Raw genomic sequence first — 19092 nt, 5'->3', positions numbered from 1 at the left:
ATTATTCTGTCGAAAATGTTCGGATCTCACGGGGCCATGGGCGATTGTTTTTCCTTTGTTAAAATTCCCTCTTCTGGCTTCCACTTGTGCCATGAACATGCACTATTTTCATCGTGGGAAAATATACAATATTTATTTTAAAAAGCCTTGCATTCTTTTTGGGTCCCTGTCAAATCCAACCATCTCCTCGAAGCTTCCTCTGATAATATCAGTGCCAAATGTATCCTTACACGAATTCTCATTGCCTCTTCCTGTGTATATCATATTCTGTCCAGCATTAGTGAATGAATTGCTTATTGAGTGAGTTCCTTATTTCGTCTTTTCTTCCAGATTGTAAGCCCTTTGAAAATACTGCTCCTATGTTTATACATAGCCATATTTCCTCAGCATCCAGTCTACTATGTTGCATATAATATCCTATTTTGTAATATTCTAATTAGCTAATGAGTTAGTATGCCACATGGTAAGCACTTAAGGAAAGAATACTTGTGGCCACATTTTGAATGTAAATGATGATCAATAAGGCTTTGGTTGGATTAATATAAAGTTGTTTTGAAAACGGCCACTCTTCACTGTAATAAGGGCTGTTTGTTAGGAGTGCAACACTTCTCCCCTTCTTTCTACATCAGACTGGCCTCACCCCAGCCTTTTCCTGACTCCATCCAACCAAAGAAGGATTTTTGTTAATCAGATTGTTCAGGCTATTTGTTGGGTAGCATGTTAGAAAGGAAGGCATTTCCTTTGATTCCTAGTCTTCTATTATAATTTGCTTATAATATCCTCATTTTTATATTTTCTCTAAGAGAATACGCGAAGAAGGCAGGGACTGATTATTTCTGGGACTCTGGCCAGGAGGGATAGATGCTGCCAGAATTTTATCAAAATCTCACCTCTAAGTTAAACGACACAGAGGAGAACCACAATGTGAAATTGACTTCATCTGTTCATTTCATAGCCAACTGTGTTTTCTGTATTTATTTGGGATTTTAGGACATTTTGAAAAATTAGCCAACGTTACCATCTCGATGGTAGGAAGTGCTATTTGTTGGCTCCAGATCTTCACTGCAGGTTTGGGCCAGATTTTGAGATGTGTGTGGTAAAGGTTCCAAATGACATAAACTTCTCATGGTGGCGTCTCTCTCCCAAGCTCATTAATGACGAAGGAGAGCATGTTGGACTCATGAAGGGGAGTTTGCCCTGCCCTGAGGTGAGAAGAAACCTTGAGAAGAGCTGTAAGTTCTGTCCCCCACTCTGCAGCTGGTGGCCATGGGATCATTGTGGAATCACTAGGTCCCTCTGCCTTTGGTATACACCTCTCTCACGTGTAAAAGACTCTGTTATTTCTCAGTTTATATTTCCCTTTGCTGGAACTGTGACCTGGTTTTGCGACTTATCCCACTGTGATATGAACAACATGGATGAAAAACTATTAATGTTATAGTAAATGCAAGTAGAGTGCTCATGGTGTGGCTTTGTAATCTCTTAAATATTTACAACTTGAACTTTTTACACTAAACCATGATTGAGAGTTTTGGAACATTACACTTTTAGCAGTAGTCAATAGTCATGGAAGTTGGGGACTACGTTAATTGGTGGCATTTTCTAGAGATTAACTTAACAGATTTTTGAGGGAAAGTTTCTTACAGTTTCTTAAATGTTTTATGAACCAATCATTTTTATCCCCAACAATGCATTGTAGGAATTAAGTGAAACAGAAAAGAGACTGTGGTCAGTTGGAAAGAAGACATTCATCTCCAAAAACATAATTTTCTTCTCCTATAATATTTTGTTTTAAAGTTGAAGAACCTTAAATAAATTTATAGACATTAAATACTACTAAGGAAAATATTTTGTTAAATTTCTGTTCTTGTCATTTTCTTCCAACATGACAATATAAGAGATTTCAGAATATTGGTAAAACTAATGAATCAAAGTATTGGAAATAAATAGGCTTGGTCCCATGAGCTATTGCATAGTAATATTATTTGTCCACATTGGAAATGGAAAAGTAGTAAAAGAATTGAAATTTGGACTGAACTCTACAAAAAGTAAATTTCACAGTTGTAGATTTGTATATCCAATTGCCTTTTTTAAAAAATAACTTTATTTTATTTGTTTATTCTTTTTTAAATGTGGTACTGAGGGTCGAACCCAGGGCCTCACATGTGCTAGGCAAGTACTCTGCCACTGAGCCACAATCCTAGCCTTTCCAATTGCCTTTTAATGTTCCCTCCTGGACATCTCAAAGGCATTAAATTCCAACTCATTAGCCAGCATCCAAACTTGTGGTGTCCTGCCTCAAACGTAGTCATCTCATCATGTTCCTTCCCTCAGTGAATGGTACTGTCCTTCTTTGGTGAGATAATGTATTGAGATGTGGAATTGTGCTGCTTCTCCCTGTGCTTTTCTTACTCATTTGTTTGAAAATAGCATCACTCTCTCATACAGTGAGAAGTCTCCCAGTGTGACTTCAAGCCTTAGGGATGCTGGCTGGCCTTGGAGTGTAGGGCTGGTCTTTGGAAATGGCTTAAGCAAATTAGAGGAGTTGAGAAAGGTTTTTGAGATAGTGGAGAGGAAGGAGATTACTCCAACCAGGAAGGAGAGAGAGAGGTCTGAGAAGATCTCTGCAGGAGACTATGTCCCTAGGAGGCAGTGAGGGGGAATTTCCAAGGGGGATAGTTGCATTCAGCCTCATCAAAAGTTCCTGTGACCTGATCACTTACAGAAGTAGTGATCCTATAGGAGCCAAAGGGTCAGAGGGGACTAGAGCATAGGACACTTGGTGGTAATGCTGGACAGATTAGCCACTGAACCAGGGGAAAGGTGAACCAGAACCCCTTGAAATGAGATACACCCTGAGAAAGAGGCAGAGGGAAGCAGTCTTAGCAGCTTCAAAGGCTCGGGTCTTAGAATTGAAACTTAATTTAATAAATTTGATCTTTCTTATCCACTTGATTTGTGGAATAAGGTTCATCATTGCCCCGCAAGCAAGGCAGAGTCCATGTTAAGGCTTTTCCTCTTCTTTTTTTCATATATTTTATTTTTTAGTTGTAGTTGGTCACAATACCTTTATTTATTTATTTTTATGTGGTGCTGAGGATTGAATCCAGGGCCTTGCACGTGCTAGGCAAGCGCTCTACCGCTGAGCCACAACCCCAGCCCTTAACACTTTCCTTATCCTCATACCTCTATCAAATTCATCACTACTATTTGCATATTCTATCACCTGAAGTCATTGACTTCTTTTCATCTTTACAGACATCATCCTAATAAAAATTTTCATAGCATCAAGGCTTTACCATCTTTATTGTAATTTTTTTTGTATCAAATTTTGGTCCCCTTAATTGTAGTACTATGTCATTATATATTACACAGAGAATGTACAACACCAAGAGTGAGCCCTATGTAGACTATGGGCTTTGAATGATAAAGCCTGTGACAATATAAGTCTATCAGTTGTGACAAATGTACCAATGGGCAATGTTGGTCATGGGAAAGGCTGACGTGTGAGGAAGGACATATTTGGGAACTGTACTTTCTGCTCAATTTTTCCGTGACCCTAAAACTGTTCTACAAAAGAAGGTCTACTATTTAAAAAATCATTTTTCTCCAATTCTTATTTATCTTTTAAAAACACACGTCTAATCATGCAAACTCTTAAATATTCCCAATGATCATGAATGAAGGCCAAACTCATTAACTGGGACCATGAGTTTCTGTGTGAACTGCTCCCCAACTGCTCACTTCAGCAAAAGGCAATCCCACCACCTTTTCATAGCCTGCCCCCCTGGGATGCTTATGCAAGTCTTTGCTGACTAATTAATCCCTGCTCATGATCTCTCCCTCAGAAGAGTCTTCCCAACCTCAGAAGAGCGAAGTCTTTTATTATCTTACTAAGTCATGATATCATGACTATCTTTATAGTATCTATCAGAATTGTATGATCATTTGATTCAAGTTTCTTTATCTCACAGCATGAATCTGGCAAACCATAAGTTTTGTGTTTGATGGAGGGGTCTCCAAGACCACCTCCAGCTTCAGTGATTGACTAGAAAAACTCACTGGATTCAGCATAGAATACTATACCTCTTATCATGGCTCAAAGAAACAAATCAAAATCAGCTGAGGGAAAAGGCATTCCTACCCAAGCCTGGAAGAAACTAAGCACAGGCTTCCAAGAGTCCTCTCCCAGTGTCGTCACACAGGGCTGCTCAATTCCTCTGTAGTGCTGCTACAGGTGAAGTGCCGGCCTCAGCAACTTAGTGAGACACTGTCTCAAAATACAAATAAAAAGGGTTAGGGATGTGGCTCAGTGGTTGAGTGTCCCTGGTTCAACCTCTGGTACCGAAAAAAAAAAAAAGTGAAAAAGAAAAGGATTATTTTGGACTCACAGTTTCACACTTTCAGTGGTCACAGTCCTGGCTGGATAGGCTCCATTGCTTCCAGGAGACCTGAGCTGAGGCAGCAGATGATGGCAGCAGCACATGGTAGAATAAAACAGCTCACCTCATAGGGAGTGAAAGAGGCAGAGGAAGAGACTGGTGTCCCACCATCCCCTTCAAGGTCATGCCCCTTTGATCTAAAGACCTCTCACCAGGCCCCTCATCTTAAAGTTTTTACCACTTCTGAGTAGCCCCATGCTGGAAACCACGCCTCTCCTACGTGGAACTTTGGAACCATGTAATACCTAAACTATAACAGAACCGATCTGAGACTCCTTGCCTCTATCTCCCTATTCTTTGTATCAAGAGATGCTTGACTCTCCCATACACGCAGCTCTGCCCTAGGTCTTACAGGAACAGAATGTACTTAGGAGTTTAGCTGACTTAGGTTAACCAGCTCCTCTTGTTCAGATAGATACAGTCCACTGAGTTCCATCTGAACTTCTGCCTCACTCCTGGGCCAGGCACCGTGGTAAGCTAGACAAGAATTTGTCCTCGTCAAATTTATAGGCTACAGTCTATACAGAGAAACACACAATGGCTGGTAATTACTGAATGATTTGTATGAACCAAGCACTCTTCCAAGCACTTTGCTTATTTAATCTTGTTAGTGACCTTTTATAATATGTGCTATTAATATCTGCCTTTTACAGGTCATTGAATCTGAAGCGCAGACAGGTTAAGTAACTTGCCCATAGTCACTACTATAGAATTTTTAGTTATATTAGAATCCTGCAACTGTTATCACAAGTGACCACAAGCCTGGTGGCTTGACAGAAATCTATACCCCCACAGCTCTGGAGGCCAAAAGTTCAAAATCAGAATCAGGGGCCAACATCAAGGTGGCAGTAGGACTGTTTGCCTTCCAGTGATTCTAAGGGAGAATCCCTTCCTCACCTCTACCTGTTTCCGGTGGCTGTTGAGATTCCTTGATTTGTGTCCACATCACCTTGGTCACCTTGCCTCCTCTTCTCTGTGTGTAAAATCTCCCATCGCCTCTCTTTTGCAAAGGATGCGTGTGATTATGTTTAGACACCGCCCAGATAATCCAAGATAATTCAAGATAATCTGTCCGTTATTAGGATGATATGTTAATTTAGTCACCTCCGCAAAGAACTTTCCCCACCTCTTCCATAAACACAACATTCATAGTTTCCAGGGATTAGTATGTGGAGTCCTTAGAGTGGGGGGTTTCCTCATCTGCCATAGTAGTGCTTTCCCCAACCCACTTGTCCCCTTCTTCATAAGTAAATGGAAGACTGTATTTCCTACGCACCTCACAATTAGAGGGAGTCATATGACTATGACATGTGATAACATGGGAGTGGGAGTGAGGCACATCTCTTCTGGCAGAGGCTATGTGAGGAGACTCTGCTACTTTGCTCTTACTTCTTTTCTCTGGCAATCATGATGATCCCTGTTGAGATGGAGGAGCCCCTGATGAGAGCATTCAGGATTGCTGGGCCACCATACACAGACAGCACTCTGGGTGAGTAGACTTTATGAGAAATGCATCAACTTCTTTTGGGTTCACTTACTGTGCTTATCCAGTTTGTTAGGTGCTGCCTCATAGCAAGGCCTGTCCTAACTAACACAGCACATAACTATTAAGTTCAGAGCTAGAATTCAAGCCATGCAGTCTAACTGTGAAATCAGGCTCTAAAATACTCATAAATTCAATTAATTGCAATTCTGTATTTTAATTATTGGGAGCATATGCCATAGGGCCTGAACGTGGGAGACGTGGGTCAGTTTTCCCTCAGTTTTAAACTGCAGCTTGAAGGATGTAGGACTGGCCGGGGTAAAGGTGTGGTGGAAGTGGTAAAGGCCAATTCCAAACAAAGCGAACTGCTACTTGCAGATAACCTTATTAAAGGTGTGTGAATGTAGGCCACTGTAGGTAGAGAGAAAAAGCAGACTGCAAAATAAGATAGAGAAGCAGGAAGAAAATTCTTGGTTCTAGGCCTGTACTGGTTATCTGCTTAGCATACGAGTTGCTTATAACAAGAATGCTAGGTTTGTCTCATCAATTGTCCTCCCAGGGAAATTGTTCTTTGCCTATAATGGAATACCATGGGATCTTGTTATCTACTTCTGTCCCCCGCATCCACCCCTCTCCTTCCTTCCATTCTCCCATTTATTTAAGTATGCCAACAATTTATATTTACTGAGGACTGTCTGGGAAACAGTAGTATTAGATTCTAACATCTAATAATTGTGTGACTTTGGGTAAGTCACCTAATTCAGCCAAGTTTATTCATTAGTAAAGGGAATAATAATAGCTCCCCAAGAGAAATATTGAAAAGAGTACTGTCCATGAAGCACTTCATAAATGTCTGGCTCCATGCATGACAGTCATTGTCGTGGTTCACTGTGTTATCTGACAGGCAGTAGGCACTGGGGATTCAGTAGTAAACAACTCAGGATTCTTGATTTCTTGACACTTTCATGGTGTCTTTTACTTTCACCTCAGCTCCAACACCTTGGTCCCATGTGTCTGCTACTTGGGCTCTAATACACTTATTTCTGAATGTATGTATCCATATGCTCTTATAATAAAATTTCCAAAGAATGACACATGATTTTTAAAGTGTTAAATAAAAAAAATTGCATCATAAGAAATTTTATTAAAGCAGGAGGAAATTTTCAATAAGTACAAAAAAGTTAACAGTGTTCTTTTTGTTATTATTGACATTTCTCATGAGACATGAATATGACCTTTAAAGGGTTTATGGTTTGAATATTTATACATTTTAAGGCTATAAATGGAAATAAAATAACTGGTAACTTACTGTCCACTGAGAAATGGATGAATGGATGCTTGATTATTGATCATGCTATGTATATTGCTCTGTAAAATTTTTATTTAACAATATATGTAGGTTGTATTTCCACTCGGCAACAAAAGAGCATACATTGAGCTTGCAACACAGAAAGACATTAACAGACAAGAATAATCACTGACATAGACCATGTCAATACACTCTTTATTTCTTTGTAAGAAGTATTAGGTTTACTAAAGCTTTTCCACTTTCCAAAATTCACTTTTATTTAGCCAAATGAACAACTTTTCATGTGCTTATCTTCTTTGATACAGTGTCTGTTCAAATCTTTTGTCTAGGTTTTATTGGCTTGTTTATTTTTTACCATTGAGTTTTGAGAGTGCTTTATATATTATAGATATAAGGTCTTATTAGATATGTGCCTTATAATTATTTTCTCCCTGTTTGTAGCTTTGCTCTTTTAAGAATACCTTTGGAAAAAGAAGAATTCCTAATTTCAGTGGTCCAATTTATCTTTTTTTTCTCTATGATCAGTCATGCTTTTGATATATCTAAGAAATCTGCCTAATCCAAAGTTAACAAGATTTTCTTCCAGAAGTTTTGTTCAGTTTTACATTTAGCTCTAGGATCCACTTGAAATCTTTATATATAGTGAGATGTATGGATTGAAGTTATTATTATTTTTCTACAAATGGTTATCTAATTTATCTATCTTGACACTAGTACTAGATTCTCTTGATTACTGCAGTTTTTAAATAAGTCCTGAGAGCAGGTTAGTTTTCAAACAATATTCTCCTTTTTTAGTCATTTGGGTTATTCTAGGCCCTTGCATTGATTTTACGGTAATATTTTATTTTTGTTTTTTAAAATTTATTTAACTGATACATGACAGCATAAGAATTGTAATCTGGTACCATGTAATGCATTAATACATGTATGAATTGCATGCTTAAATCAGTTTAAACATATCTATCTCCTTAAACATTTTTCATTTTTAATGGTGAATCTTTCAAAATTCTTTCTTCTAGCTTTTTGAAATGTATAGTACACTATTGTTATCTTTAGTCACCTGATTGTGTAACAGCACACCAACATTTTTAATATCTATTTATATATAACTCAGTATCTTAACATTTCCCCATTCCTTCTACCCCACTCTCCCTAGTCTCTGGTAACAATCAGTTTACTCTCAACTTTTATGATATCAACTTTTTTTCCCCTTTTCATTGATTTTAGAATATGATTGTCAATATCTATCACAAAAACTTGCTGGAATTTTGACTATGATTATGTTAACATATAGACCAATTTATAGAGAATTAACATCTGAACAAAACAGTCTGATCTATAAACATGGTGCACCTCTTGATTGGTTTACCTAATCTTTAGAGAATTTCAGCAATATGTTGTCATTTTCAGAGTGCAGGTTTTCCACATATTTGACAGATTTAACCCTAATTATTTCATATTTTTGATGTTATAAATTGTATGGTTTATGATTTATAATTTTAACTTATTGCTAGTATATGAAAATAGAATTGATTTTTATACATTTATCTTAATTCTGCAAAATTGCTAAGCACTTAATAGTTTTAACAGTTTTTCTATAGATTCCCTGGGATTTTCTGCATAGACAATCATATTATCTGTGGTTATAATAAGCTTTATGTCTCCCTTTACAATCTGGATGCCCTATATTTCTTTTTCTTGTCTTACTGCAGTAACTATATTCTTTAGTACAGTTTTGAATAGAAATGGTAAGCATGGACATCCTTTCTTTGTTCATGGTGCTTGGAGGAAAGCAGTCTTTCATTATTGTGTGTGATGTCACCTGTATTGTATAGATGTCTTAGGATCCTAGAGGAGATTCTTTCCATTTCTAAGAGTCTAAGTTTTTTTGTTTTGTTTTGTTTTTAAATCAGGGTCTTGTTAAATGCTTTTGCTATATTTATTGATATAATCATATAGTCTTAAAAATTTTTATTAAATTTGAGACAGGGTCTCACTGTTGCTGCGATTGGCTTTGAACTTGCTAATCATATAGTTTTTAAAAAAGCTTTGTTAAGGGGGCTGAGGCCATAGTTCAGTGGTAAAGCACTTGCCTTGCACATGCAAGGCACTAGGTTCAATCCTCAGTACCACATAAAAATAAATAAAGATATTGTGTCCATCTACAACTAAAAAAGTATTAAAAAAATTTTTTTTAAGGAGACATCCAAGATGGCGGGCTAGAGGGAGACTGCATTCTGTGTCTCTCCGTTGACCTGGGATTCTAGTAGTGGGAATACTGTTTCTCTATGAGTTATTAGAGGACCCCTAACAGCTGCAGGAATCCCGGATGCCCTGCCCATCAGGTCCCCAGGCCTCAGAATCAGCATAGGACCCCTGGCCTCCCATCCATGCAGGGATCCTGGCCTGCTCCCATGCAGGATACCCAGTCACTGCCCACACGTAGGCCTTCCAGCCACCACTCCTGTGTGGACCCCCGCTTACCAACATGGGGGTCGCCCAGTCACCTCCAACTTGGGACACAGCAATCACTGCCATAGACTTCTACACATGGTAGCCTGCACCTGGGAACACAGGGCAGGGACTGGAGACAGCATGCAGACGTAACACTGCATGTCATAGAGCTTCATCTTTGAAGATGACACCATCTTTAGTTGAGCCATCTCCCAGCTTGGGACACCATCTGGGGACTAGAAGAAATATCAAGGTACCTATAGTCCCCAACTCCCCCCTTTTCACCACAGCCACTAACCTGGCACAGTGCTTGTAGTTGCACATGGTGGGTCCATAACTCACAAAGCCTGGCCCTGAACTGCCCGATACAAAGCAGCTCTCCATGACAGGTGTGCAGCCCCCAGAGTGGAGTCCACAAGACCTCCAGAGACAGAGGTTCCTGATTGGGAAGTAGAAAGGGAAGGGTGAATGAGATATAGTTTAGAGGCGAAATTAGAGACCAGGAATGGTGAGGTCTACAGGCCATATAAGGAAATAAGACCAGGCACCCACATCATAGGAGTGAGACCCAAAGGAGATCCTTGGGATTCACCCTCCCATTGGGACCAGCACCTCCAGGAGATCCACCCCCAAGACTAACCCTCCTACCCTAATAACCTTCACCTTTATGAGGGTGGAGATATCAGCAAACAACAGACAACCCTGCCTATTGGATGAGAAGGGAAGCAGGAAAGACACTGAACTCTTTGTATTTTCCTTTGAGATATTTTTCTTCTTCTTTTTTTTCTCCTTCTCTTCTCCCACTCTCACATCCACAACATTTGTGAAACCAAGTACTTTTCATGAATTAGGCTACTGAGGTCTGGGATGTCTGAATAGTATATTACAGTTGTGTTGTATATTCTTTTATCTCCTATTTTTACATTTTTTATTTTTCTTACTTTTTATGTTTGTTTTTTTGTACTTTCTCTATTGCCTTCCAACTTACTTGTCCCCAAAATGACTTTCTCTCTTTTCTCCTACTACTAGCCAACTTCTTTATAAATATTTCTTTCACACTTCCTAAGATCTAATAACTCTATGTCCTCACCTCCTACCTCCTATCTCCTTAACACATCATCCTACTCCCCAACCCCAGTTCTCTTTTTGTCCACCATCAGAAACTGTAAACCCCTTTGCAAACCTACTATTTATATTGTAGATAATAATTGAACTCAACATTTTTGTATATTGTGACAAAACTATAAATGTCTTAATAGGAGATATTTGGTTTAAGGCTGTATATTTCTTGTATTGGGATCTGTTAATATTGTTCTTTCCCTTAAAGGAGAGGTACTGGAATCCTTCAGGGACACTGTAAACCTATAGAGAAAAAACTGTAACTGCTCAGATCTGCACTGCTAGAAGGGAAGACACATGAATTACATGAAAAACAGAGGAAGAAAGTGTCCCCAACAAACCAAGGTACTACATTATTAGAATCCATGACCAGCATAACAGAAATTACAGAGAAGGAGTACAGGATATACAGAATTAAAATGTTCTATGAATTAAAAGATGATATAAGAGCAAATACAGACAGCAAAAGATCATTTTGATAAAAAGCTACATAAGAAAATACAGGAAGCAAAAGATTACTTCAATAAGGAGATAGAGGTTCTAAAAAAAAAAAAAGCCAAACAGAAATCCTTGAAATAAAGGAAACAATAAACCAAATTAAAAACCCAATAGAAAGTATCACCAGCAGATTAGATCACTTAGAAGACAGAGCCTCAGAAAATGAAGACAAAATATGCAATCTTAAAAATAAAGTTGACCACAGTGAAGATGGTAACGAATCATGAGCAGGACATTAAAGGATTATGGGATAACATAAAAACACCAAACTTAATAATTATTGAGATAAAGGAAGGCATAGAGTACAAACCAAAAGAATGAACAATCTCTTCAATGAAATAATATCAGAAAAATTTCCAAACATGAAGAATGAATTGGAAAATTAAATACAAGAGGCTTACAGGACACCAAATTTACAAAATCACAACAGATCTATACCAAGGTACATTACAATGAAAATGCCCAGCAAACAGAATAAGGTGAGAGTTTTAAAGGTCACAAGAGAAAGGAATCAGATTACATAGAGGGAGAAACCAATTAGAATCTCTGCAGATTTTCAACCCAGACCCTGAAAGCTAGAAGATCCTGGAAAAACATATACCAAGCTCTGAAAGAAAATGGATACCAACCAAGAATCTTATATTCAGCAAAATTAAGCTTTAGATTTGATGACAAAATAAAAACCTTCCATGATAAACAAAAGTAAAAAGAATTTACAAATAGAAAGCAGTAAAGGGAGGTATTACACTAAAGGAAAAAAACAATCAAAGGAGAAACCAAGTCAAATTACCAAAAATAAACAAAAATGACCAGGAATACAAATCATGCCTTAATAATAACCCTGAATGTTAATGGCCTAAACTCACCAATCAAAATACATAGATTGGAAGATTGGATTAAAATAAAAGACCCAACAAAATGCTGCCTTCAAGAGATTCATCTCATAGGAATAGACATCCACCAACTCAAGGTGAAAGGTTGGAAAAAACATACCACTCATATGGACTGCAGAAACAAGCAGGGATTTCCATCCTCATATCAAATAAATAGACTTCAAGCCAAAGTTAATCCAAAGGAATAAAGAAGGATATTACATACTGCTTAAGGGAAACATACATCAATGTTATGGTCTGAGCTTAATCAACATCAATTAGAGATTATAAATTATAGGTTATAGGTTGTGAAATATTAATAAGTAGGATAATAGGATTATGTGATAAGGGTTATAGAATAAATAATGTTAAGCTTTTTCTAAGATGTTAAAAACTGTTTTTCTGTACTTCATATGCCCACAAAGGTGCTCAAACCCAGATGTGGTTTTCTGTTGCTCTGCTAACTGCTTTCTCTGCCTTTGTATCCTGCTTGCTTTCCTGCATCTACATTTTTGAGAATGTGTTTTTTCCCCTTATAAACCCTATAGAACTCGGATCTGGAGCTGTTCCCGTCAGAGACAATTTGGGTCCTGCAGGGAGCAGTCCCAGCTTGCTAAATAAAAGATTCTAATTTGAACAAAATTCAGGCTGAGAGTGTTTTCTGAGCAATCAGCCCACAACAATCAAAATGACATAATAATTATAAATATACACTCCCCAAATAATGGAACATCTATGTTCATCAAACAAACTCTTCTCTAGTTCAAGAGTCAAATAGATCAACACAATAATTCTGGGTTACTTTAACACACCTCTTTCACCACTGGATAGATCCTCCAAACAAAAGCTAAACAAAGAAACTATAGAACTGAATAATACAATTTATAACTTAGACTTAACAGACATATATAGAATATATCATCCTTCAATGAGTGAATACATTTTCTTCTCAGCAGCACATGGATTCTTCTCTAAAAGAGACCATATATTATGCCACAAAACAACTCTTAGCAAATAAAAAAAGTAGAGATACTACCCTGTATTCTATAATATCATAATAGAATGAAATTAGAAATTAATTATAAAATAAAGTATAGAAGCTACTCCAACATCTAGGGACTAAATAATATGCTATTGAATGAACAATGGATTACGAAAGACATTAAAGAGGTGGTTAAAAAATTCTTAGAGGTAAATAAGAACACTGATACAAAATATCAAAATCTCTGGGAAAATTCATTGCATGGAGTTCATTCCTTAAAAGAAGAAAAAGTAAACAAATAAATGACCTACCATTATTTCTCAGTGCCCTAGAAAAAGAAGAACAAATAAACATCAAAAGCAGTAGAAGTCAGGAAATAATTAAAATCAGAGTTAAAAATCAATGAAATTGAAATAAAAGAAACATTGAAAAAAATTGATAAAACAAAAAGTTGGTTCTTTGAAAAAATACCTAAAATTGATAAACCCTTAGCCATGCTAAAGAAGAGGAGGAGAGAGGAAACTCAAATTACTAACATACATGATGAAAAAGGAAATGTCACAACAGACACTACAGCAATACAGAAGATAACTAGAAATTATTTTGAAAACTTTTACTCCAATAAAATATAAAATATTGAAGGCATCAAGAAATTTCTAGAGTCATATGATTTGCACAAATGGAATCAGGATGATGCACACAATTTATAACTTAGACTTAACAGATATATGTATATATATCATCAATGAGCACTGCAGAACACAAGTTAAACAGATCATTTTTAAGCAATGAATTAGAAGACACCCTCAGAAGCCTACCAACCATGAAAAGTCCAGGACCAGATGGATAAATAGCTGAAATCTATAAGACCTTTATAGAAGAACTAATACCAATACTCCTCAAATTATTCTATGAAATAGAAAAAGAGGAAACACTTCCAAACTCATTCTATGAGGCCAATATCACTCTGATTCCAAAACCAGACAAATACACTTCAAAGCAATAAAACTTCAGCCCAATATCTCTAATGAACATAGACACAAAAATTCTCAATAAAATTCTGGCATATTGAATACAAAAACATATTAAAAGATAATGCACCACAATCAAGTGGGGTTCATCCTGGGGATGCAAGTTTGGCTCAACATATGGAAATCAATAAATATAATTCATCACAAATCAATAAATTTATAGCTAAGAATCTTATGATCATCTCAATACATGCAGAAAAAGCATTTAATAAAATACAGTGCCACTTCATGTTCAAAACACTGGATAAACTAGGGATAACAGGAACATATCTGAACACCATAAAAGCGATCTATGCTAAACCCCAAGCCAACATCATTCTAAATGGAGAAAAATTGAAAGCATTCCCTCTAAAAACTGGAACAAGACAGGGATGCCCTCTTTCACCACTTCTATTTAACATAGTTCTTGAAACATTGGCCAGAGCAATTAGACAGACGAAAGAAATTAGAGAGGTATGGATAGAAAAAGAGGAACTTAAATTATCACTATTTGCTAACAATATGATTCTACACCTAAAGGATCCAAAAAATTCCACTAGAAAACTTCTAGAACTAATAAATGAAATGCAGCAAAGTAGCAGGATATAAAATCAACACCCATAAATCAAAGCCATTTCTGTACATCAGTGACAAACCCTCTGAAAGAGAAACTAGGAAAACTACCCCATTTACAATAGCCTCAAAAAAACACAAAGTACTTGGGAATCAACTTAATGAAAGAGGTGAAAGACCACTACAATGAACACTGCAGAACACTAAAGAAAGAAATTAAAGAAGACCTTAGAAGATGGAAAGATCTCGCTTGTTCTTGGATAGGCAGAATTAATATTGTCAAAATGGCCATACTACAAAAGCAGTATACAGATTTAATGCAATTCCAATAAAAATCCCAATGGAATTCCTCATAGAAATAGAAAAAGCAATCATAAAATTCATATGGAAAAATAAAAGACCCATCATAGACAAAGCAATCCTTAGCAAGAGGAGTAAAGTAGGTGGCATCGCTATACCAGACCTTAAAGTATACTACAGAGCAATAGTAACAAAAAAGCATGATATTGGCACCAAAATAGACTTGTAGACTAATGGTACAGAATAGAGGGCACAGAGACAAACTCACATAAATACAGTCATCTCATCTAGACAAAGGCACCAAAAACATATATTGGAGAAAAGATAGCCTCTTCAACAAATGGTGCTGGGAAAACTGGAAATCCATATGCAGCAAAATAAAATTAATCCCCTATCTCTCACCATGCGTAAAACTCAACTCAAAGTGGATTAAGGACCTAGGAATTAGACCAAAAAACTTGCGCCTAATAGAAGAAAAAGTAGGCCCAAATCTTCATCGTGTTGGATTAGGCCTCGACTTCCTTAATAAGACTCCTATAGAGTAAGAAATAAAATTAAGAATCAATAAATGGGATGGATTTAAACTGAAAAGCTTCTTGTCAGAAAAAGAATCAGTCAGTGAGGCAATGAGGGAGCCTAAAGAATGGGAGCAAATTTTTACCCCATGCACATTAGATAGAGCACTAATCTCTAGGATATATAAAGAACTCAAAAAAACTTAACACCAAAAAACCCAAATAACCTAATCAATAAATGGGTCAAGGAACCAAACAGACATTTCTCAGAAGATGATATACAATCAATCAACAAATATATATAAAAAATTCAATATCTCTAGCAATTAGACAAATGCAAATCAAAACTACACTAAGATTTCATCTCACTCCAGCCAGAATGGCAGCTATTAAGAATACAAACAACAATAAGTTTTGGTGAGGATGTGAGGGAAAAGGCATACTCTTACATTACTTGTGGGACTGCAAATTGGTGCAAATAATTTGGAAAGAAGTATGGAGATTCCTTGGGAAACCTGGAATGGAACCACCATTTGACCCAGCTATCCCACTCCTCAGTTTATACTGGTTTACACTCACACTACTGTGACATAGCCACTTCAATGTTTATAACAACATAATTCAGAATAGCTAAATTTTGGAATCAACCTAGCTGCCCTTTAATAGATGATTGAATAAAGAAACTGTGGTATATATACACATGGAATATTATTCAGCATTAAATGAGAATAAAATGATGGCATTTGCACGCAAAGGGTTGAATTTGGAGAATATTATATTAAGTGAAGTAAGCCAATCCCCAAAACCAAAGGCTGAATGTTTTCTCTGATTAGTGGACACTGATCCATAATGGGGGTTGGGGAAGCATGGGAGCTATGAAGGAACTTTAGATAGGGCAAATGGGAGGGAGGGGAAGGAAGGAGGTATGGGAGCAGGAAAGATGGTTGAATGAGATGGACATCATTATCTTAAGTACATGTATGAAGACACAAATGGTGTGACTCTATTTTATGTACAACCAGAGACATGAAAAATGGTGCTGCATATGTGTACTATGAATTGAAATGCATTCTGCAGTCATGTATAACAAATTAAAATAAATAAATTTAAAAAATAAAAAAGCTTTGTTAATATGAAAAATCACATTAATTGGCTTCTATCTGCTGTAGTTTTTATTAAGATTTTATTAAATCTTTAAAAAATAAGGAGGATTAATATCTTTCCAGAAATGCATTCTCCAATTTATTTTATAGCTCTGCACATCTATCTTTGCCTCATTTATTTACTCTTGTGCACTTTCAGGGGAGGTGACCTACATACATGTTTTAAAACATGTGAGGCATGGTCTTGACTGCAGCACACTGCCTGATCTTGAGGAAGTCCATGGGCTGCAGCCAGAGCCACAGTGGCAGATCACAGTGAGGAGCGGTCCAACTAGTCTATTACAATCAGAAAACCCACCCAGCTTCACCATTACATTGATATATCAGTGATCCTGGAGAAAATGGTAAAACTGTCCAGAACACCTTCACATCTACATACAATGGAAAATACCTAGATGAAGTTCCCCTTTATGAAATATTCTCCCAGGAGAATCTAGAAGATAATGATGTCTCAGACGTCTTAAAATTGTTAACATTAGAGGCTGAAGAAAATCTTGGTATAGTGATAATCTTTACTCCAGTGGCAGCTGTGTAAAAGGAATTAAATGCAGTAGTAGATCAGATATAGACTAGAAGGGAGGAAGAAAAGAAACAAACTGAAAAAGAAGCAGAAAATCAATGATTCCATGGCAATCCTGTCACAGTGGAGAATTTCTCAAGTTGGACGGCCAAGTTTGATGCGGAACTCTTGGAAATTCAAAGGAAATGGGTGAAAGAGCAAGTAGAAAAAAATAAGAGGGAAATGGTTATTTGAAATAGATCATAATTTTATCACCACTATTAGCCAGTTCTAGAAAGATGCTTGCTGGAGATAATGTGGGTGTGAATGAGTCTTTGTTACAGAAAGTGGGTGAGTTGGAGCTGGTGGGTGAGGAGGCTGATCCTGGCTATGATCCTCTGCCCCAGGGCATGGCCCCACAGGCTGAGCAACTTCCCCGATCTCAGAGGCTTGCCTGTTACAGTACTATGACCATAGTGAGAGGGTTTTGATTTTCCTAAGAAAAAATAGTTTTTTATTTTCAGAATATTCTTCTGATAGCTTTCATCATCGAACTTAAAAACTGATCTTAGAGTTTAAAAAATGCATATTTTTGGCACTCCTTCCATCAGGGAAGAGCACATGTCTCCTTCCCTTGAATCTGGATTGACATTTGCGACTTGGTTGTAACCAATGGAATGCAGCAGAAGTGGTGCTGCGTGGCTCTAAAGGCCAGGTCAGAAAAGGTGAGATCTCACCATGAACATTTTCTTTTAAAATCTTGATGTGAAATTATCTTTTAGTATTTCAGCTTCTACTGTGGAACCAGGCATTAATCTCTATGAAAATATTTAAAATAATTTTTTGAAACAGTATCTCTTATCATTTTAGACTTGAGAACACTTTGACATGGTGAGGTGTCAGAGGGAGGAGAGGGAGTGGTAACAAACCTTGTGAAGAAAATAGTTTTATCCTAAGTATACATATGGGAATACTAAGGTCTATAGGAGTAATTTTCTTGCCCATTTAACACGTTGGGCTGAAATTCAACTCCTTAAACCACATCTGGCTCCGATATTCTTGTTTCTTCTGCATTGTGCTTCTGAGAAGCATCAGGGCACCCCACCAAGAAGTCTAGGATTAATATGGAGGATGGGGTAATTAATTTAAATCTTAAAATTTGCATGATCACTTTGTTATTGTTTGGGTCTGGGATGTCCCCCAAGTCTCATGTGTTGAAGATTAAGGCATCCCTGATGCAGCAATGCTCAGGGGTGGAGCTTTTGGGGAAGTGACTGGATCATAAGGATTCTGACTTCATCAGTGGACTGATGAGTTCATAGCCCAGTGGACTACTGGGAAGTAATGGAGATTGTAGAAGGTGGGACTCAGTTGAAGGGAATGGGCCCTTGGGGCTATGTGCACTTGGGGACTAGGTCTTGTCTTCAGCTCCTAACTCTTTGCTTTTTTACACCCTTCTCTCATAATCTGCCTCACCACAAACCCCAAAAGTAATGGGGTCAGCTAACCATGGATTGAAACCTCTGAAACTATGAACCAAAACAAATCTTTCCTCCTTTAAATTGTTTTTCTCAGATATTTTGTCACAGTGATGAAATGCTAATTAACACATGTATTTTAGAATATAACAAATAATTTATCATCTTTTAAAAAGACTAATTAGGAGAATTCAAAGAAATATCATTTCGGTAGCTCATTATTTTAACTTTAAAATTCTCAAGTTATATATTCAACTTTGAAAGGACTTTTCAAAATTTATTGTGCTGTATCCTATTACTTCTGATCCAAGGAACAAGGAAGTACTTTCTGTTATAATTTGCAAGTCACTGATTCCTGCAATTCTATGAATTAAAAATACTTATTTTTGGAGTAT

General features: G+C 37.1%; 1 pseudogene; it reads left to right on the top strand.

Moving 5' to 3' along the window:
- Positions 1 to 5849: 5849 nt before the first annotated feature.
- Positions 5850 to 17710, top strand: LOC144256434 (RWD domain-containing protein 1 pseudogene; annotated as a pseudogene).
- The last annotated feature ends 1382 nt before the right edge of the window (positions 17711 to 19092 follow it).

This window comes from Urocitellus parryii, chromosome 8 (genome assembly GCF_045843805.1).
Source record: "Urocitellus parryii isolate mUroPar1 chromosome 8, mUroPar1.hap1, whole genome shotgun sequence".
NCBI lineage: Eukaryota > Metazoa > Chordata > Mammalia > Rodentia > Sciuridae > Urocitellus > Urocitellus parryii.
Note: the sequence above shows the minus strand (reverse complement) of the source record. Positions and strands in the feature narration are given on the sequence as shown.